This window comes from Dipodomys merriami, unplaced genomic scaffold, assembly GCF_024711535.1.
Source record: "Dipodomys merriami isolate MVZ:Mamm:240054 unplaced genomic scaffold, mDipMer1.0.p SCAF_5, whole genome shotgun sequence".
In the NCBI taxonomy this organism is placed as follows: Eukaryota; Metazoa; Chordata; class Mammalia; order Rodentia; family Heteromyidae; genus Dipodomys; species Dipodomys merriami.
This window is the reverse complement of record NW_027206068.1, coordinates 11,803,504-11,826,246: the sequence shown is the minus strand read 5'-3', so window position 1 is coordinate 11,826,246 and position 22,743 is coordinate 11,803,504. Positions and strand designations below refer to the sequence as shown.

The 22,743-nt window shown below is 40.6% G+C and overlaps 1 protein-coding gene across 2 annotated transcripts in view; it reads left to right on the top strand.

Annotated features, from left to right (window-relative positions):
* Window positions 1-8,568: 8,568 nt before the first annotated feature.
* Pals2 (protein associated with LIN7 2, MAGUK p55 family member) overlaps window positions 8,569-22,743 on the top strand; it is a 100,543-nt gene continuing 86,368 nt past the window's right edge. Inside the window, exon 1 of one of the 2 annotated variants that reach the window (XM_069996080.1) lies at window positions 8,569-8,675. The gene's annotated coding sequence lies outside the window, so the exon portion shown is untranslated. Of the gene's footprint in view, window positions 8,676-9,159; window positions 9,386-22,743 lie in introns of those variants that run through there. The other variant, XM_069996083.1, reaches the window with a different exon arrangement.

Genomic DNA, 22,743 nt, shown 5'->3' with positions numbered 1-22,743 from the left:
CCCTGATTGGCTTAGGGGTGTGGAAAGGGTACAGTAATTAGCAGCCCCAGCAAAATGTAATAAAATAACTAGTGAGAGGTGTGTTTCCCTAAAGGATGAGAGGGGCTGGCATTGTCATGAGGGGAAAAATACTGGTTAGATAAAAATAAAAAATGCCATTATTAGTTATAAGCACTTCACTATGATCCAAATATAGCAAATATAGATGCCCCCCCACACACAAATGCATTCAGAAACCTAACCTTCAGAGTAGTAGTTTTAAGAGGTATGACTAGGCATGACAGTGTTTGTGAATGGGATTAGCAACCCCTTGTAAACAGCCCCAGGGAGCTCTTAGCCATTTCATCGTCCAAGGACACAGTATCAAGATGCCATACATGAAAGAGATCATACTCACTAACCACTGAATGAGCCAATGCCTTCATATTACATCTTATAGCCTCCAGAATTAAGAAACAAATAAATTTCAGTTCTTTATAAAGTCCTCAATCCTCAGTATTTTCATATAGCAAGTGCAGACAAACAGAAGATACAAAGAAGACCCTTTCTTTTCTAAGCTAACAACTTCTGCCACTTAGTTGCATCCCTTGGGAGTAAAAAGCAAAATGAGTATCTATGCCAATAGAAGACCTTATAGAACAATGCATAAACACAAACCCATGAATTATATCACAAATAATGAAATAGATGCAGTCAGCCAAGAACCTCCCTTAAAACAACTGAATTAGCAAATAGGACTTGGTATGATATGTCCCTAATGGAAATGCATGATGAATGAATCCGAAGGATTTGCTTGTCACCTACTTGGTTGTCTGAAAGACCAATTCTTGACAGGTTGGTACATGTTAATAGGTGCCCTTGGATCAGCACCTATGTGAAAAGAAGACAGTATCAGGATGAGGCAGAGGAAAAAACCAAGGTACAACATAGCCTAAATGACAGCCTCAACTGCTACCCACAGTGACTGGAGCCAAGGTGGCCTTTTGGACGTTCACACAGGGCTCATGTGACTGGGTCTTTATATCCCTGTCTCTGTGAATCATTTGATTTGGACTGTTGTGCAAAGGGTTCATATCTTCAAGCACCGTGGGCTTTCTGCAACTGAGACAATCCCCAGACAGTTGACAGCTGAAAGTTTTTTCCTGACAGCTCCCTCAAAGCTGGGGCAGTGAGTCTTTCCTTGAAGACTGAAGGTAAGTGAGCAGGGCATCTCTGTATCCATCATTCTCTAAGAAGCTGAAGCAAATGGACATTAAAGGGGGGAAATAGCCCAATTGGATAGCTGTTATAGATGCTTTATGTGAGATGTATTTAAAAGTATTTACTTAATCCAAGTGCTGTTCATTTCTGGTACAGAATTGAATTTATACTTAGGTTTAAATTGATGCTCTCCATTAATTTTTTTACCTGGCTAGTTCTTATACCACAAAACTGTCTTCAGAAGTTCAGGCTCAAGTTGGAGGCTCAAATCCTAGCTACTCTGGTTGCTGAGGTTTGAGGATCAAGGTTCGAAGCCAGATTGGGCAGGAAAATCTGTGAGACTCTGATCTCTAATTAGCCATCAAAAACCTGTAAGTTGAGCTGGTTCAAGTGGTAGAGTACCAGCCTTGAGCAAAACAACTAAGGAACGGTGCCTAGGCCCTGAGTTCAAGGCCAGTATCAGTACAGACAAAAAAAAAACAAACCTCCAATTCAATATGTTGATTTTTAAACAATGGTCACATTCTACTAAATGAGTAAAATAATCTCACCAAAAAAAATACTCTTTTTGGGTTGGGGTGAAGGTAGCTTGGTAGCCTAGCATATATATAGGCCTTGGTTTAATTCCTAGTACTAAATCCCCTCCCTCCAAAAAAAACCCCTCTCCTTTTAGTGTACTATTTTTTATTTTTAATTTATTGATCACTGATTACTTTCTTACTCTCTTTTATCTTAAAAAACATTTTAGAAAAATTGGTGCTTTTATACTTTAGCAACAAAAATAGCCTTTCCACAAATTCTACAATACTAACACACACACACACACACACAGACACACACACACAAAGAGTGTGTGTGTCTGTGTGTGTGTGTGTTTGCAGATCAAGGTGATGAACTGAGTAAAATAACATGTTATAGAGAACCCTTCATTGTGGTGACTTGTACTATAATTCATTCCAGTTGAATTGACTGGAGAGTCACAAAGCAGTCTGTGCTTGAAGTATGGGAATAAGTAGAAGCTTTGTCGCAGAGATGCCTTCAACATTTTTAGTGCTGAAGCTGTACAGGTGAATTTAACCTTTCTTCAGTTGCTTCTTTGTTTAGAAAACAAGGATAATCATGACCTCCATGGGGATGCTCTAGCTGAAGGACTTATGGCAGTATCTATTGTGTGATGTAAACTCAACAGATAGGTGTTATTCCCTATTATTACCAAAACAAGATTTTTAAAAGACCTGTTCTTTCACATTTAGCTGACATTATAAAGGATGAACTACATATACTCCTATGACAAAGATGGTAGGCTTCACTTGAAAATAGGCCCTTACTGCCCAAGTTGTGGTGGCTCATACCTGTAAGTCTAACTACTCAGGAGGAGCTGAGAGCTGAGGATTATGGTTCAGAGCTAGCAGGGTAGAAAAGTCAGAGGTGGAGGTCTGGCTCAAATGGTAGAGTTCCAAATGAGAGTTCAAGTCCCAATACTGAAAACTTGGCCATTAACTTCTAGTGTTGGACAGCACCAAAAATCTTGCCCTGGATATCACACACAAACATACACTAACAGCTACTTCCATCCTTTTTTTGGTCCTTAATTCTGACCATTTTTAGTCACTCATTGAACACAAATATCTTTTACTTTTAGTGTTAACTATTGTCGTCAAGAGCTGGCTTTAGCCTCATGGTGTCTTCCTGAGCTGCTGGTAAAACATCAGCTCCAGACCTTAGCTACTACTCCAACACTCCATGCTTGTCTGCCATGTCCTAAGACTCGTCAAAAAGACCTGCTCTGCTCTTCATATACAGACAGTACTTCATGGCTCTGCTTCTCCAATAAGGTTGGACCACTATACTGACACCATAAGTGTTTACAGTTATTTCTTAGTTCCACTTTAATGACATTTTAAAAATCTTTTTGAATACTTGAGTAGGAGAGATATCTTTTTTTTCTTTTCTGAGCTCATATGTAAATGGGAGAAGGAAAAATTTGAAGCCAATTCTAAATGAGAACTCCAAAGAGTTACTTAGCCCTTTATGCTGGCTGCTAGTAAACTCTAGGGTTTTAGGGTCTATGCTTTAAATCTGATTGTACATTTCTACTGTAACCTGCATACACAGATACACATGCTCTTCGTGTGTATCAAATACTGAGGTGTGAACTCAGGGCCTAGGCACTATCTCTTAGGTTTTTTCACTCAAGGCTAGTTCTCTGATACTTGAGCTAGCTACAGCTCTACTATTGGCTTTATTTGTGGTTGTTGGAGATGAGAGTCTCACAACCTTTCCTGCTCAGGCTGGTTTTGAACACTGATCCTCAAACAGCCTCCTGAGTCGTCAGAATTATAGGTGTGAGTCAGTGATATCCAACTCAGATAAACACACATAAGAGTCATTAGCAGCTTTTTCATTCAAAATGTTCTTTAATTTTAGAAATCCATCAACCTAACAGCTTAATTTTAATGAGTGCCTACTACATACAGCCCTATGGCAAATGATGTAGGCATTCTTCTACATAACATTCTTACCTGTAAGCAAGATGGGTTTGGAGACTGGGTAATGGCAAAAATATATACAGATAATATTTGAAAAAGTAAATGATGCTATCTATTATGAAGCAGAACAGGTAAAGGGTTATAAGAAGTAATGAAAATATTGCAGAAATTCAAAGGACAGAAATTACCTCTGTTTGAAATGTGGCAGAAAAGATTTCAAGGAAAAGGACAATGTGAGATCTTTGACCAGCAGTAATGGGGGGAAAAGCATTTCTGCAAAAATCCAAGGAAAAGAAGCATAATGGTACATGATATAAAACATTCAAACAGAGGAAACTTGAACATCATTTGACTGACTTTGGCTATAGAATCACCGAGGCAGTAAGGGAATAGGGATAAAATAACTGACTTCATGCAGGTAGGTGCAGATTGGATTCAGGCAAGGAGTTCTGAGGAAAAAGAGGTAGGTACTAGAGGACAAGAAAGTTCCTGTGGCTCTCAGAAGGTAGGCATCAAGAGAACTAACTGGGTGCTGATGCAATAATGTGCCTGTTAGGAAGAGAGAAAGAGGAGGTGAAGGAAAGGGAACAGTCATGGGAAATAGCAAGAGGGATAGATTAAGGAGCCAGAAGCAGTAAATTTGATGTCAGACATGTTAACTGAAGCTGTGATTGACTTGTATGGATGGAAATACTCAACAGTGGGTTGCAAACATTCCCCAAAGAAAAGTAGATATGCATGGTAGAGGTACAGCCGTTAGCATCCAGGAAATTCTTGATGTTTTCTCTGGCTACACTTTCCCTTCAGAAACTCCTTCCATTCATACTGGAATGTGTTTAAGAACTAGGAAGAGTTAACATAACTAGGTAAGGGGTCAGGAATACAACAGCCAAAGAAGTAGGAGTTGTTAGGTTGTTTAATATCAGGAAAAGGAAGGTTCAAAAAGTTGGAGTGCAATGAGTGAAACTGCACTAACGCTACTAAGCAAAGACCTTTCGGAAGTCTCCATCATTCCACTGTGTCACTGATAGGACATTCATATGATATTCTAATTGCTTAGTGTTCTACACTATCAGGTAGAAAGTATTTGATATTTTTTATATTTTACCGCTGGCATTTACCACCAAGCAACTGGAGAACAAATAACGCATGAATACACATGTCAATTGTGACAATGTAACAAGTAGTTTCAGTGGTGAGGTGGAGTATGGAAACTGTATTCTAATACCGAAAGGCAATGAATAATGGTGTGTGTATATGTAGTTGTGTGTGTGTGTGTGTGTGTGTGTGTGTGTGTGTGTGTAATATCTTTGTATATACCTTCTTTTGTAAGAAAGAAGTAAAGAACTCTAACATACCTAAGTTCTTAAAATTGTCGGCTTTAATTGTACTAATTTTAAAACACCCAAAGAACAGCCAAGGTGCCAAGGGGTACTCTTGTAGATAACTAGTTTAAAGGAGAAAATTCTGCTAAGAATAACACTTCTGTTTACTTGGGATTATCTGTTGACCAGTGAGATTTCAGAACGATTCAGATTACAAGAAAAGCCTCTGACAGATATCTCTGGAAGCAAGATTAAAATAATATTATACACAGTCAGCTGTTGTCCAAGGGTTTGTAAATCAGTGCCAGTAGGAGTACTCAGAGATTTGGGAACAGTGATCTTCAGGCAGCCAGGTGAGACTAATCTGGGGAAGCTTTAGGCAGGAGATAAATTTAAGCTGTTTTGAAAGGGGACTATTCTAGTCAATTGGCAAAGAGTCTTAAAGAACAGGATTAAGTATTTTAATTTGATTACTCAAGATAATTTGGAGCAACCCTGATGTTCAGAAAGAATTTAGTATAAAATGTTGATGGGAAAAGGGTTTACTTCATATTAGAATCAGCTGCAGAGGTTTGACCAGACCAAGTGCCCAGGCTACCCTTTAGACCAGTCAAATCTTGGGGTAGGACCCAGGCATCAATGGATTATTAAAAAGTTTTTGGGTGATTCTAACAAGCAGTCAAAATGGAGTGAAAACGACATTGGAAGCAGACAAGAGAAAGACTGGATTTAGAAAGGTTAGCAAGGATGCAGGAAATGGGAGTCTGACCTAGCTCTGTGTACAGAGATAAAAAGAGGGAAGCTAAATAAAGTATTCTGAAGGAAGAGTTGGTTGTACTTTGTGATACATGTCAGTTGCAATTTGTCATAAAGCTATTCTGCAGAAGCATTGCTGTTCTAATAATGGATTTGTTGGGAAATGAGCAGATAGGGCTGTTTTTGCTAAAACTTGGGGATTTGCACTATTAGCCAAAGCCTCGGCCAGGCACTAGTGGCTCATGACTGTAATCCTACCTTTTTTTTTTTTTTTTGTCAGTCCTGGGGCTTGAACTCTGGGCCTGGGTGCTGTCCCAGAGCTCTTCAGCTGGGGTGAGCACTCCACCTCTTGAGCTACAGTTAGGATTACAGGCGTGAGCCATGGGTGCCTGGCTAATCCTACCTTCTAAAAAGGCTAAGATCTAAGGATTCAGACTCAAAGCCAGACTGGGCAGGAAAGTCCATGAAATACTTATCTCCAATTGACCACCTGAAAGCCAGAACCATCTCAAAGCTCCAGGGGTAGTGTCAGTCTTGAAAGAAAAAGAATGTGAATTCAAACTTCAGTACCTACACACACATACACATAACACTCACATATCTCCATTTGGAGCAAATTAAATCAGAAGAGGAAAGAATACTGTTATATAAACTTCATGTGTATTCAAGAAAAGAGAACAAAGGGAATCATGGGAACTCTTCAATTAAGAATCCAAATGCAGATTTTAAATTGAGCTACAGTAAGGAGATACTGGGCTGTGTGGTAAAGTCATGATTTCCTTAGAAAACCTTGAAGGAAATGCATAGGACACAGAAAAGAGACCTTCACCATCATTTTTAATCATAACATTCTCCTTTCCCAGAATAAAGCTTTTGTTAACAGGAGTGGGAAATGAATGGGTGGTGTCTCAGAAAGGATGTCTTAGGAAGGTAAACTAGCAGGCTAGGATGTCCCAGAGTTTCAGCGTTTAAATCAGACCATATAAAATTAACTCTAGCATGACCCCTTTTTAACATTTAGAGGAAGGGGAGAATGTCATAGGTGGGATAATAAAGAAGTTCTGCTTCATAATATAACTGATAAGGAACTATATGATAAAACATAGACACTGAAGGAGAAACATCTCTGTTAAGTGCTTCCTGGAAAAAAATGACTGAAGAAAGTTATTGGAGCAAAATCTTGATTTTGAGGATAAGGTTGAGTCTTACAACAGTGATAAACCTTTATCCAATCACTGCTATTATTATTTAGAGACCAGATTTGTCACTGTAAAGGAGACACTTGTCCCTCTAGTCCAGGACTTCCTGATTCACACACAGACAGTGGTGTTGGCCAGGGCTAGTCAATCTATAAGCCATGTTGTAACATGAAGGATAGTATTGTCCCTTCCTCCTCTAACTGCCGCCGTTAACTTTCTCCTACTGGCAGGTAGTAGGGGTGGAGTGTAGGACATTGCTTCTAGAAAATCCTTGCTAAAATAAAGGGATCAGAATGAAAGGGATCGGCAACACACCTGGAAATGATATCCACACCCCACTCTGATCAGAAGAGCTCAAGGCTGGTACACAAGCCTGGTGGGAGGGATTATGGTGAGGTGGGAGTCAGAACGGTGAAGATATTAAAAAAAAAATCAGAAACCTAGAGTAGACTGTGACTGTGGCAGGGAGGAACCACTGGGTATCTTGGGGCCTGTAGTGGTAAGGAAGACCTGAGGGTCTGGTGATACTCAGAAGAGAAACCACCTGCTTCCCTTCTGCCTTTGCTATTGGGCTCCAAGCATAGTCCCATTTTACCCAGCAGGCTTGGCTACAAGGGGGGCCATGGCATCTACCTAATGTTACTCTGCACGCTGCACTCTGTACATTCAGCTTTTATTAGTTGTTTCTAATTTCCCTTACCTGAGTTTGTTCTTCCAGGAAAGATGTTCTTTAAATTAACACTCTACAAAGTACCTCTATATATGCAAAATTAATGATCCTTATGGAAAAGCAAATTAATCTTTGATGCTTGATTGAAGCTAACCACAGAACAGTTTGGGACACTAGGCCTTTTTACTATACCACATCATAGAACATCTCTTCCACGCCTGCTGCATTCTAAGAGAGGAGACAATTCATTCCATAACTCCATCTCTGAATCCAAAGGACCAGGATGGAGTCACTCATTCGTGCAAACGTTTACCAAAAGCTAGGTTTGTGCAAGGTGATCAGAGCTGGGAATGGCTGCAAAAAGCAAAGCTGTCCGATAGGTGTGTCACATGAGAAGTTCTTGCACTTTCTACATTCACGATTTGAGAAAACTGCAGTAAACACATTGTTCCATGGAAATAACATCTTAATAGGTTTTTTTTTTCCAGTTTTAGGAAGAACACGACAGCTTCTCCAAAAGCCTTCATCACAAGTCCCAGGGTTCGCAGTGGTCTTTAAGGGGGTTGGAAAGTTCCCTGAGTGCTTTGCCTGTGGTTTTGCAGCCAGAAGCCTCTGCTGCACTGACTGCATTGCTCATTTCCTTTCAACTGAAAAATTAAATCTGCACTACTGTCAAAATGTGTCATCTGCACACCCGGACACTCATCCCAATTCGCCACACTCCGCGCAGAGAGGATGCTGTGTTTTCCCTCGCTGCAAGGTCTGGGCAGGCCAGATGTTTGGGAGGAGCTGAACCACCGGGTCCAGGGAGTGTCTGGCAAAGGCGATTCCTAGGGTTCCACGGAGCCTGGGTGCTATAAAAAGAGCTGGTGTCCGTCCATTTCTTCGGGTGTGAATCACACTCCGGGGTTGGGCCTTGGGGAGAAAAATTCATGAAGGACAAGTCAGCGCTGCTGCAGGACGGGCCAAACACCCACCGCAACCAGGGGCGTGCGTAACGCGCGGGGGAAGGTTTTCCAGAGGCGTGTTCGCCGAGGTCTGTTTCTCCTTTGTGGCACCTCTGAGCGGGTTCTTTGACTGTCAACTCTCAGGAAGGGCAGGGAGGCGCCTCGGCTGCGGGATGGGCTATCCGTGCCCATCCGAAAACGCTGAATGACAGCGGTGATTTCGTCGCAAGGAGCCCGCATGGACCGGGTCCGTGCCGCGGGGCGCGGCTCGGCGTGGTGGCTGCCCCAGCGCCGGGAGAGGGAGCCCTGCGGGCCAGAGGCGGGGAGCGGGCGGAGGGGGCGCTGCGGGCAGTCGGGCGCGCGGCTCGCGGAGGGCCCCACCTGGCCGTCCCGAGCCGGCCCGAGGGGCGGGGCCCGGCTTCCAGGCGGCGGCGGCGGAGGCGCCTCCTCGCGCCCGAGCGCGCGCTCCCCAGCGTCCGGCGCACGCGCGAGGCCGGGAGGGCGCGCGCCCCGGCGGCGGCGGCGGGAGGCGGGGGCAGGGGGAGGAGGAGGAGGAGAAAAGCTGAGGGGAGGCTGCCCGCGCGCGGTGGCGGCGGCCGCAGCGGCAGCAACCGGAGCTGGGGCGGAGTGAGAGGAAGGCGGGGGACCAGGAGAGACGCATTTCCAATTCCCAACTACGAGCCCCGAGTTGTAGATGGGGCTGCTCGGCGGCGCCTGCGGCTGAGGGAAAGCGGCGGCGGCGGCGGCGGCGGGCGGAGTGGAGCAGCGGCGGCGGCGGAGGCGGCCGAGGTGCGAGCCGGTGAGTGGCCGGCACCCCACGCCGCCCGGGTTAACGGTCTCGCCGCGCGCCGGCCGCCTGGCCGGGGGGCGCCCTGTTGCTCGTCGCGGCGCGCCACGCGGGGACCTCGGGCCGCCCCGCCCCTCGGCACCTGGGCTTCCGCGGGGCCGGGGCGGAAAGGGAGCCGGTTGCCGCGAACCTGGCCGGGGGCGCGCTCCGCCGGGGCTCCCCCCTCGCTCGCGGACTACGCGCTAGCCGGGCTGGCGGGCCGGAGCGCGGCAACGTGTCCGGCCCATGCTGTGCGGCCGCCGCGCCGCGCCCTGCGCTCTCCACGCGCTTCCCGGCGCGGCCCCGGCTGAGGCTGCGGGCGGGCGGGCGGGCGGGCGGGCGAGCGACCGGGGTCCCCTCGGGGCTAGGGCGCCGACCCCCTCTGCGGTGGGGTTGGTTCGGGAGCATGGAGGGGCGCGTCGGGGGTGGCGGCGCGGCCGGGGCGGACACCTCCGGGTCGGTCCCGGGAGAGGGCGATCCCGCCGGCTCTGGCTCTCGGCGAGCTCGGAGTTGGTGGGGGTGGCGGCTTTCAGCAACTACTGGCTGCTACTTCCGAGGCTCGCGATTCCAGTTGTTTGGGCCAGAGGGGTGGGTGGTGGGCCGCGCGCGCGCCCAGCCTGCTGCGGGGACGACCGTAGCGGAAAGCGTGCTCTCGGAGCCCAGGTACTTGTTATCCGGTGCCGGAAAGGTGCTAGGTCTGCTGCTGCCCTTCCCCCCCCCCCCCCAGCCCTTCTCTCCCCCCCCCCCAGCCCTTTCCTCCTTTTTTCTTTTTCTTTTCCTTTTTGGTAGGGTGGAGGGCCAGGAGGGAGTAGATTGAGGGATCCGACCGTGTGATGACAGCATGTGGACTGGTTGGTGGTGTATAAATATATAATATATAATACATAATATATAATATATATATATATTCCAGAAGGACTTTTTAACACTTCCTTGGGAGTTTATTCTCAGTCCTACCAGCTCTCGGGATTTCGGGCTCCAGATTCCATCCTTTAGACTTCCGTCAGCTGGGGCGTGCGTTTGGGTAGGTGGGGGAGGGGGGCGAGGAAGCGAATTGAACACCGACTGGGGAAGCTCAGAATAAATGACTGAAGAAGATACTCGTAAGTTATGCTCCGCCTGACTTACAAACAGCCGGTTAAGGTCAGAAACTAGCCCCATCTCTCCCTTTCGCTGCGCCTTTGGGGACTGTTGGAATTTTTACTTTACGTTTCCTGAATTGTTGTCCTTGTGGGAAAGCCGAGAACATTTTTGGGGTGCATTAAAAAGGCGCTTCGACGGTAGTAGGAGTTAACAGCCATTTCTAGCTATGAAATCGTGGTCATTGGGCAATATATGTCGAATATTATATGCGTAGTACACTGTTATTCATGCAGATAGTTTGGCATATAAATATAACTGGGACTCTAGGTGTATACTGTGGAACTATGATAAGCTACCCAGGGGTGATTATGGCCTGATTATCGTTTTGTCTTCAGAGGCCTTATTAATGTAAACAAAGAATTCTGTGGGTTGGGTCGTTTTAGGGTCATTTGTACTTAACTCCATCATATATTCAAATACTTGTCTAAATATATTTTTGTAGGATGTGTTACTACTCCCAGAGGCCCATGATTCTTTTATTCTAGACTAAGTTACATAATACACAGATTCTTTTACTTGCTGTTTTATCCTATAGACAGTGCACACTGTGGAATGAGTGTTCGTCTTTTTCTTAATGACGCTACTGAATCTTTTTTTTTTTTTTTTCTACCTGGCATATTTAGCTGTGTTTGACATTTTAAGTTGAAACCAACTCTGGAAAAAAATGGTGTTTAAGCAAGTCTGGTAGCCCTACATAAGACAGGTTAAGTGTATGTGTCTGTCCTTCCCTTCCTCCCTTTAGGGCAACTGTTGGATTTTCAAAAATGAACAGTTTTTTCTAAAACATTTGAAGGAACATTATGCTTTTTTTTCCTGAGCCTCATTTCAGACCGAAATTGTTCCTGAAGACTGCCAAGCCTGCTCTTTCCCTTCTCTCTCTTACCCTCAGCTTGGAATTAAAAAAAAAAAAGAGGAGTCATAGGACTCCATGTTACCTTTTTTTAAAAAGAACGTTTTTAAAATTAAATTGCTTGTTTGAAAAATTACCTATTTGCTCTTTACCACTGAATAATGAATGATAGTCGAAGACATGTTTATTTAACACCTCCCACATTTTGCACAAGCAACATCAGTAAATTATTGACAAAAGTTGCAGATTCTTACAGGACAGGGTTCATCTAATCAAAGGCTACCTGATTATAAAAGAGCACCAAGAAAACAAATATTAAAAGAAACAAGAGGACCCATTTGTATATTTTGCATCACTCACAATAATATAAAAGACAAATGAAAATTTTGTGAATTATACATTAGGTTTATACACTGATTAAAAAAAGAATTCTTTCCAAAAATATTTCATTTGATAACTAAATTTATATCAGATCTCTGCTTCAGATAAGTAGTTAACCTGCAGAAGATGTGCTGATATTTATTACAGGAAAAATGAACACTTGCTCAATTGGTAAGTACTAGGCTACTTGGCTGTATTGTCAGTTATACCTAAATTATTATTAGAGCAATCACCAGTTTCTGTCTTACCTGTAGGTTATTTCATTCCAGAAGTAGTGTTTACATTTGTAAACAGTGCATCCTGAGATCAAAGAGCATGGCAGATTTTGAATAGCATGGTGCTAGTATTAAACATTTTATGTTCAATGCCATGTTTATTAAAGATTTTATGTTTTTGTTGTAGAGATGAGTTTTGTTTCAAATATTTTTGGTCAGTCTCAAAACTGCAGGGACTTTCCCACACTTTTTCCTGTTATTTGTGTGTGACCACTGGGGGGAGACTTTACAGCTTAGCTTGGCCAGGTTCCGTCTTTTGCATACATTAGCTGGTAATCATTCCTTAGCTAAAATGTTGGGACATGTGTGTGCACTCAGAACCAAGTCTTGATCTAGGTACTTTATGACTTTTGTTTATGACTCAAACCCTACTCAGGAAGTATCTCTTTTTATGGACTGCGTTGACAATATTTAACCTCCTTAATGCCCAATTCAGTAATAGGGAATTCAGTGAACAAAGGATATTACATTTACAGTAGAGTTTTATGATCTTCCTTAATTATGATAGAATCAGAGAGACTGTTCTACAATTTTCATCCTAGAGAGTTCATTCACAAAATAACAAATAGGACAAAAATCAGAGTTTAGGAGAAGTTCTATTATTCTAGGTTATTTTTCTCTAAGGTGATTTTACTTTTGGTCCTAAATCTCTTCTTCCTTCCACCCTCTCCCTCCCTCCCTCTTCCCCCTCTTTCCTCCCACCCCCTCAGTTTTTCTCTTCCCAGTACTGGGATTTTAATTCAAGGCTTTGAGTTTGCTAGACAGGCACTTTACCTCTTGTGCCACACCTCCAGACCTTTTACTTGCTTAATTTGTTGATTGTTTTTGTTAGTACTTTTGCTCTCACACAGGTTTTTTAGCTCACAGCTGGTACTTTATCACTTGAGCCAGACCACCAGCCCATTTTTGTTTTCTACTGGTTAATTGCAGATGGAGTCTCGCAGATTTTTTTCTGCCTGTTCTGACTTTGAATGCCAGTCCTCAGATTTCAGTCTGGAACTTCTATCTCCCTAGCATCCTGAGTAGCTGGGCTGACAGACATGTACCACTTTCACCTAGCTATTAGTTGAGATGGAAGGCTTGATAACTTTGTCTTGGTTACCTTGATCCTTTGGATCTCAGCAGAGTATTATAGACATGAAGCATCATACTTGACTTTTATTCTTTTTTTTTAATGTATCATACCAGAAGACATATTTTCTGCTTAGGAATATGATCATTTCTGGATAACTTCAAGATTGTTTAAATACTTGGAGGCAATAACCTCTCTCACTGTTCTCGCTGGTTGTGGGGCTTAAACTAGGGCTTGGGCACTGTTCCTGAGCCCTTTTGTTCAAGGCTAGTGCTCTGCCACTTTGAGCCACAGCTCCACTTCTACTTTTTGGTTGGGTAGTTGGAAGTAAGAGTCTCATGAGGACTTTACTGCTCGGGCTGGCTTTGAACTTCAGTTCTCAGAGCTCAGACTCCTGAGTTGGTATGATTGATTACAGGTGTGAGCCCACCAGCACCCTGCTAATTCTAAAGACCTATCAGAGTTTTCCGCATTCCAGGCAAATAAGAAAGTCAATACAATGAGTTTTACCTTGGGGGAGGTATTTTTTAAAGCTTATTTTAAAATCTTTTTTTTTTAAAACCACTTATTCATGAACTGATCCCTGCTCACCTTGTCAACTTCTATCTTTTTTTTTTTTAGACCCATTGCTTCTTAACTTCTTTATTGTCTGTCCACCCTGCTACATTCTATCAGCATTGCAGTTCTTGTTCCTTATTAATGCTGTGGCTTTACCTGATGTTGGGTTTTGTACTCTCTGATAGTCTTCTGACGTCATTGCATGACTGGCTTACTTTCATCATTTCATATTTCAGTTCAAATCTTATCTTTTCAAAAGAGCATTACCATTTAATCACCCTTTCATAATGATATAACCTTTTCCTATTAAATTTCTCTACAAACCATATCCTTATGAAGTTATATTTTTGTATTTTAGTATCTGCATGTTTTCACCATAGGGCAGGATTTAGACCAATTCCTAGCATACCACTATCATCACATAGATAATCCTTTATAAAAACCTGACCTTCCTGAGGATTTGATGTTGAAATGTTCCTTTATAAAACGATGTGAATAGAAGACAAATGTAATAAGTGTGCTGTTTTGGCCATTAGTAATAAAAGTCCTTGCTAACTGGTATATATATGAGGGGAAATTTATTGTTAAGATGCAAGAAACGTCTTATGGAAACATTGTGGGGACTGGAGATCCAGGCCAACAGGGCACACTACATTCTTTCCTCTTTATTCCTCACAATGCATATACTTCACTCATTCCTTCTTTGGCCTCCAAAGACCACTTCCTATTCCTTTAATGGAAAATAGAGCTGCCAGCCACATCTTCATGATACCAGTTTAGTCGGCTGGAGACAGATTCATCTATTGTTCATTTCGTCCCTGTTTGACAGACTATATTACAGTATACTGTTAAAACTTGGTTATTATTATAGCTATATGTAATGGGATAATTGTGATTATTAATGTTTATAGTCACTCCTCAAAACACTAGTCTCCCTCTTATTTGATCTTTAAAGATCTGAAAAACTTCAATTAGGCATGTTAGAATTGTCTTTTAAGGGAAGAATTTACCATTTGGTTAAGGAAGATACATGAAGGAAAGAATCAACAAAAATAGCATGGTGATGATAATGTAGAAATGGAAAACTACTTGGAATTTTTATTACAGGGAAAAGACTTCTTAATATGAAAGAGTAAAACATATACAGAGTACCTACAAACCAATAAGAGAAAGACCAACTATCCAGTGGGCAAAGATCGTGAACAGATAATTCTCAGAAAAGGAAATCCAAGCTGGGCGCTGGTGGCTCACACCTGTAATCCTAGCTACTCAGGAAGCTGAGATCTGAAGTTCATGGTTCAAAGCCAGTCTGGGCAGGAAAAGTCTGTGAGACTCTTACCTCTAATAAACCACTCAGAAAACTGAAAGTGGCCCTGTGGCTAAACTGGTAGAGCACTATCCTTGAGCTGAAGAGCTGAGGGACAGCGCCCAGGCCTAGAGTTCAAGCCCCTCAATCACCACCACCAACAACAACAAAAAGGAAATTCAAGCTGAATGTGGGTGGCTTGTCTTTGTATATCCAGCCCTCAGAAGGCTGAGGCAGGAGGATCTTGAATTTAAGGACAGCCTGGGCTACCTAGTGAGACCCTGTCTGAACAAAACAAGGAAGGAAGGCATGGACATATGAATCCAAATTGTTCTTTAGCCTATATTAAGACATTGAACCTCACATTAAAACCATGGGACCATTTTCATCTATCAACTGCAGATCAAAAGATTTTGATCATAATTTTAAAGAGGATAAAGGTAAACAAATGTTCTAACATGGTTGGTGGAAAGATAAAATCAATAGAAAGATACATGTTTGACATTTTGGAAAAGCATTAAGGTAAATCAGAAAGGGCTATATATATATATATATATATATATATATATAAGTTGATGTGTAGATGTTTATGGGAGAGAAAAGAATTAACAGACAACTTATTTATAAGAACACTTACATTGTTGTGTTTGGCTTTATTCATGAAACCAAGACAGCAAGGCTTCCTTCCCCTTTTCTCTCCTTACCTACCCAAAGAGGTTCCTTTTAAGGTCCTTTTCTCTGTTCATCTTAGCAGATCTTCCTTTCTTCTACCCTACTACGTGTAAAGTTGTTTCTAGTATCTGCAGGGTGGAGGGTGAGTGGTTGTTTTTTTTTGTTTTAGGTGGTTGTGTGTCTGTGTGTGTGTGTGTGTGTGTCTGTGTGTGTGTCTATGTGTCTGTGTGTTGGTTGTGGGGCTTGAACTCTGGGCTTGGGCTCTTCTGTTCAAGGCTATAGCTCTACCACCCACAGTACCACTTTGGATTACCTGGTGGTTAATTGAAGATAAAGAGTCTCATGGACTTTCCCGCCCAGGCTGGCTTTGAACCGCAGTCCTCAGATTTCAGCCTCCTGAGTAGCTAGTTTTATAGGTGTGATTCACAGGCGCCCGGCTGAGTGGTTGTTTTTTGTTCTTTTGTCTTGAGTGCCATTGAATCCTGGGCCTTTGCTCAAGCCAGGCTCACTCTACCATGGAGCCACACCTCCAGCCTCTGTTAAGTTGTTTCTGAAACATTAAGACTTTCACAAACTTTGTATTCTTCCTAGAGCCTAGCACTTTTTTTAAGTTACTAAGTAACATTAAATAAGATTGAGTTGAAGGAGCTTAATTTATTAGTTTGATAAATCCAGTTCATAGTTTTATGCAATTAGAAGAAATCTTTTGTAAAAAAAGATTTGGAATTTCACTTGATAAATGTATTTAGAATATTTATTAAAACAAATGGGCAACAAAACAAATTTTATAGATTTTTGGTTCATTATATATTAATGGAAACTCTTATGGTTTGTTTATAGAATATAGATTTTATGTAGATTAGACATTAAAAGGTGGGATGGATGGCTGGAAATGCATAAACTTTTAAACAGAATTTGTGAGGAAAATGTCTCTTTGAATAAGCTAAAGACTATATCCTTAGGAAAGGAAAAGTTAAAGGCTAGAGATTAATTTAGGGAAATGATGGAACTCAAGAGCTACATTTCAGGAGTATGAACCTAGGAAAATGCTGCACTGATTTAGTTAAATCCATACTTCAATAACACATACTTATTGAAATTTTGCTATGTTGGTCATTTACCCTGGACTGACTCTTGTTATTGTTATCTTTCTCTGAAGGATTCTAACTTCTGTAGGTTTGGTATGAAGCAGGAGTGTTGTTTATATTGTTAAAAATCCTCAAGAAAAAAAAAAAGAGAAAAAAAATCCTCAAGAACTACTAGCATGTAAAAAATAATACATCCCATGGAATGTTCTACTTAACAACTAGATCAGTCAACATAGCTTTAGGGTCCTGTGCCATTCAGATAATCATACCCCCAGGACTTGATCTGTCCTACCTGATCTTAGCTCTAGCCAGGTCATCACCTCTGTATCTCATTGGGTCCCATTGTTTTGCTTTCCTTCCGTTGTTTTCTTGTTTCATTTTATAATGCTCAGGCTCTCTTTGCCCAAGAAGCCATTATTGGCCTTATCCACATTTATCTCCCCTATGCAGGACAAGTTATAATACAACACTTACGTATCTGGCAAATACCTTCATCATATGTGTGGATGATATAGTCTGTGCTTTCATTCTTAGCATCTTTAAACATGTATATCCTGTTTTACTATTTGAATCTTATTTTTTTGTCTTCTTGTTCAGTAGGGTTCAGAAACTGCTAAATGTCTCCATGCTTTATTTCATTTGTTCATTGTGAATTTAAAACTCAGATTTTCCAAGTCCTTATAAGATTCTGTAAGTTGAGCTCAAGGCAAAAGGAGCTCAGAGATGGTATCCAATACCTGAGTTCAAGCCCCATAACCAACAACAACAAATCTCCCTCTCCCTCCCTCTCAGAGAGAGAGAGAGGGAGAGAGGAGTGTGTGTGTGTGTGTGTGTGTGTGTGTGTGTGTGTGTGTGTGTGTGTGTGTGTGTGTGTGTGTGTGTGTGTGTGTGTGTGTGTGTGTGTGTGTGTGTGTGTGTGTGTGTGTGTGTGTTGGGCACTGGTGGCTCATGACTATAATTCTAGCTACTCAGTAGGAGACTGAGATCTGAGGAATCACAATTCAAAGCCAGCCTGGGCAAGAAAGTCCCTGAGACACTTATCTCTAAATCACCAAAAAAAGAGCCAAAAATGTAGCTATGGCTCAAGTGGTTGAGTGCTAGCCTTGAGCAAAAAGAGCCCAGGAACAGCACCCAGGCCCAGAGTCAAGCCCCAGGACCAGAGTGGGGAAAAAGATTCTGTTACTATCCTATGGCCACATAGATTGGCACATTAAATGGCCTATAAATAAGCACAGAGATTCATTCTTTGGGAATTTTGAAGCCAGATAATCTGAAATTGTCATCACTGGACCAAAATCAAGGTTGGATATAATATGGAATCCATTTTTGCTACTTTTGGAGTTTCTGATGGCTGTTGGCATTCCTTGGCTTGTGGCTGTATCCCTCCATTCTTCAAGGCCAGCATTTCAAACCAGTTGTTTTTCTCCTTTCTCTGTCTATGTCTACCCCTCTCTCAGTGCCTGTCTGTTATATCTCCCCATCAGAACACCTTTAACTTAATTAGATCTGTTCAGCCCTTTTTCCTAATGAGGTAACATTCATGGGTTCCAGAAATTAAGATGTATTTCTTTGGTCAGCCATTTTTGTGCCTCCACAGTGAGCCTTTGAGATGGCTTAGAAAAGGAGAAGGGAGGATTGATGGAAATCCTTTCATTCCACTGTCATCCCTGTCTATATTAGTGTTTCTTAACCAAGGAGGATTTTGTCAACCCCTTCCTCAGGAGCATTTGGCTGTCACGACTGAGAGTTGCTACTGGTATCTGTGGTAGAGTACCTGATGAGCAAGCTCAAGGCTTTGAATTCAAATCCCTGCATGGGGATATATATTTCCCAAAAAATACCAGGTGGAGAAACACTGTTCTAAAGATAGCTATTGCCAATAGGCTTTTAAAGCAGTCCAGAAATTGTGACTATCTACGTACTGAGTAAGAACCCTCTAATCTGATGTGGTCAGGACTAGTGGTAATTTTTTTCTGATTGAAATTAAGTGAAGTTACAAAAAAAAATCGCAGGTAGGTTAAACAATATATGACTACTTTTATATGTATGTGCACTCATGGGTCAATCTTTTCTTGAGAATGTATCTTTTGCCAGGAGCTTTCATAATATCCTTCTTAAGTAATACATTATTACTGATAACTAGCTTTGAGATTTGAAGTCATATCAGTATAGTATCTCTACTTGTAGTGTTTTGTTTTGTTTTGTTTTGTTTTTTTGGTCAGTCATGGGGCTTGGCTTGAACTTGGCCAGGGCGCTGTCCCTGAGCTTTTCAGCTCAAGAGTAGCGCTTTACCACATGAGCCACGATGCCATTTCCTGGTTTCTTATTGGAGACAAGAGTCTCACGGACTTTCCTGCTTGGGCTGGCTTTGAAACACAATCCTCAAATCCTCAGATCCTCAGATCTCAGCTTCTTGAGCAGGTAGAATTGATTACAAGTGTGAGCCACTGACACCCGGCTCACTGGTAATGCTTTATGACTCAGTTGTTTATACTTGTCCTACCCACCCTTAATTATAATGCAGTTTAAATTGTTTTCTTTTGTTCTCTTTTTTTCTGTTACTTGCTTCTTTGATTCTTCCCAAGTCATTAAACTTAGTTTTCAAAGAAAGAAAATAAAAATTTTAGTCTTAAATCGAATATTATAAATATGTATGTTATACATATATAACAATCCTATTTTGTACCAAAAACATAGCTCTCTAAGATTGGAATATTACCTTTAGCTGAAGATTCTTGCCTGGTAATATAGAGAGGGCCAGGGCTACAGTTGTTTGCAAATTCTTGGCTGTTTCAGAAAATTTTGTTTAGTACTAAAATAAGTTTATAAATTATAGTATATTAACCTTAAATGCTTTATTAATATTACCAGCTTAATGCTTGAGTTACTTTCCTGCTTAAAAAATATTGATTGTTCATTAATTATAATAGGTATTATTTGCTATCAAGATAATTTCTCATAGGATCATTTAAAAATTTTTATTATTAAATATTTGTAAGAGGTTACAAGTCTGTATATCAGGTAATGAGTACAAGACTTTGACCAATGTCACCCCTTCCCTACTTTTCTCCCTCTCATCTTTACCCTCAAGTTATGTAGGTTCTTATAATGTTAAGCCATACAGTTGCTTAAAATTTAGTACCATATCTTATTCTTTTGTTTCTCAATATTCAGGGCAGTTAGAGATCTGTGTTATAGGCTCATTCTTTTCTGAGTTTTAGCTCTTTTGTGTTGTTCACAATACATAGCTGGTACAGGTGTTTGGAGTTTCAGCTAACATCAGAATGTTTCCTTTCTAAAGTAAGGGTTCTACTTATTGTATAGGGTTATTTATTTTGAGATGAGGTCTCATTGTGTAGGCTAGGCTGGCCTCAAATTTGTAGTTCTTCTGCCTCACCCTCCCAACTTCTGGGATCACTAGTATGTGCTACCATTCCTTGCCATTATTTTAACTAGAAAAATGCAAATAAGCTGGTACATTTTAGGTATTTACTAAATCTCTGACTGTTTGGTCTGGTGTTATATGTACAGTAGCTAATACATGTTGAATAAACTTGTTTGTAGTTGTCTTTGCTTGAGTCATAGCTTTTCACCCCCTATAGTGTAAGAAATGAGTCTTAACCTAAATATTAGTAAAAAAAAATTTTTTAATATAGGTCAGTAAATTATGTACTGCTGAATAAAGGTCTTATTTTTAAATGTGTTTACAATGACAAATTAAACGTTTGGGGGCAAAAATGGACTAGGTGACCTCAAAGATTCCTCCACTTGAAATTTTATACAATAGACACAATCATAGTTTATTTTCCATGCTTTTCCGTGAAAACTCTATGGAAGTTAGCCTTTGCTAGTGTAGCATTTTATTTTGATTAAAGAAAATGACCATACTTCTAATATGAACATAAATGGTATATTATCATGTAATTTAAATTCTTTAGCATTTCATATATGTGTATATGTGGCTTTCTTCAAGTGAATGCTCTTCTATTTTATTTGACAAGTTTATGTCTGTATATTTTCTATAAAATTTTTCCATGAAAATTTTAACTTTAGTTACATAAATAAAATTAATGTTTATCATTTCTTTTAATATTTTTCTAGCTGATTCTTCAACATAAGAAATTTAGGTAGCTGAGTGAAAAGATTGAAAGCATTAAAGTTGCTTTAGAAAAGAAATGATTATACATATTTTTATACATATTGATTCAAATTATTTTTATTTTCTCATTTTAAATGACTAATCTTTTGTGAGGAAGATAAATTGAGAACATTTAAAACATATTTAAGAAGGTTGTGATGTTTTGGGAGACAGTATGCCCTCACAAAGCCTTTAGAATTAAATTCTAGAAAACCTCAAGGTAAACAAATTTTCCATGAAGAAATTTAAGACCCTGGAGCATAATTGAAATTAAGAAGAGTGAAATTGTGAATGAACTTATAAAATTCCTTATAAAATGTTAATATTTATCCAGTGAAAGTATTAATAGAATAGATCAGATTATTAACATTTCATGGTATTCAATTTGGAAATAACAGAATTCAGTTAGTTTCCATGTGTCACTGCTTTGTAAAAAGAAGCTTTTGAGAATTTCCAATCTGGACCCCAACCAACAAAACAAACAAAAATCACCTCATAAACACTATTAGGGTACTTTTTCCTTTCAAGTTATTGACTCTGACTTTTCAGATTCTAACTTCTGTGCTATACGTAGAATAACTTGGATGCTTACGATTAAAAAATAAGCTTTTAGTAACCTTAATTTATCCCCCTTGGCTTGCTGCAGCCAAGTAGGTATTTATAGTTCATTTCCATTCATGATAGTTTCATGCCAGTATTCATCAGAACACAACAATAGAACACTTACTTGGCTCTCTGTTGCTTTCATTCTTTCCTTCCCAACAGACCCTGCAATACTTGTTTGAAGATGCAAATTGCCTTTGTCTCTGCTTCTGTTGTCTCTTCAAGAGTTTTGTGATTGCCTTCCACTCTATTCCTCCATCTCTCCTTTCCTTCTGTTTTACCATCTAAACCCAGATTTTCTTCTTTCCCAAAGTCTTCAAAGAGAGCAGCTGAGAATCTGTTACTTTTCAAGTAGAAAATATCACTAAAAGTAAAGATAAATACATACATTCTGGAATTTTTAAATGTATATATTTAAAGGCATCCTTTTGTATAGCTACTTTAAGATAAGGAAGAAACTCTCTTTGTTTCCTTCCATCCAAGCATTATGCTATGAACATAGGCTCTGCTTATAAATTTTTTATTAAATGTGAGAGAACACAATGTATTATATAAGTAGAAAGCATTCAGAAAAAGAAATTCTCACCCATGCAGAGACTTCCAACTCAGTTGATTGAATTAATTTTGAGGTGGATTTGAGGAGTCATTTAGCTCTAAAACTGATTTCTGACCCACAGGATGGGTCATAAATTGGTTAGGTTTTAAATAGCCAAATAAAATATTTGTTAGATGTGATAGTAACTTGAGTGAATCATTGGGGTGGGGATGAGATAATGTGGTTGTGCAGATTAAGAACTATGTGATTATTAGAACAGAGCTATGTAAGGAAAAGAATAAGTGAATATTAAATAGATGGAAAGCTAGATTTTAAGAAGAGAAATTTAAGCATTACCAGATGATAAAAACCAAATATTTTCTTCTAATGTAGCATTCCTTGAAATATTTGCATGACGTTCAGGATAACTTTGTGCTTGTATGTATTATAGTGAAGAGGAGACTAGGATAGGTTTGAGTGCTATGTTAGTTAAAGGTGAACTAATGAAAGCCTGAAAGACCATGATGGAGAGAGAATAGAGAGTCACAGCTAAGTACAATGACACTGAATTCACCATCAAATGGCTTAAAGGTACATATTTTGAAACCAGGGATTTTCAGGTTTGGGATCTCCCAAAGGTTCATTCAGGCTGTGTGTGTGTATGTATGTATGTATATAAATATATATAGAGAGATAGATATAGATATAGA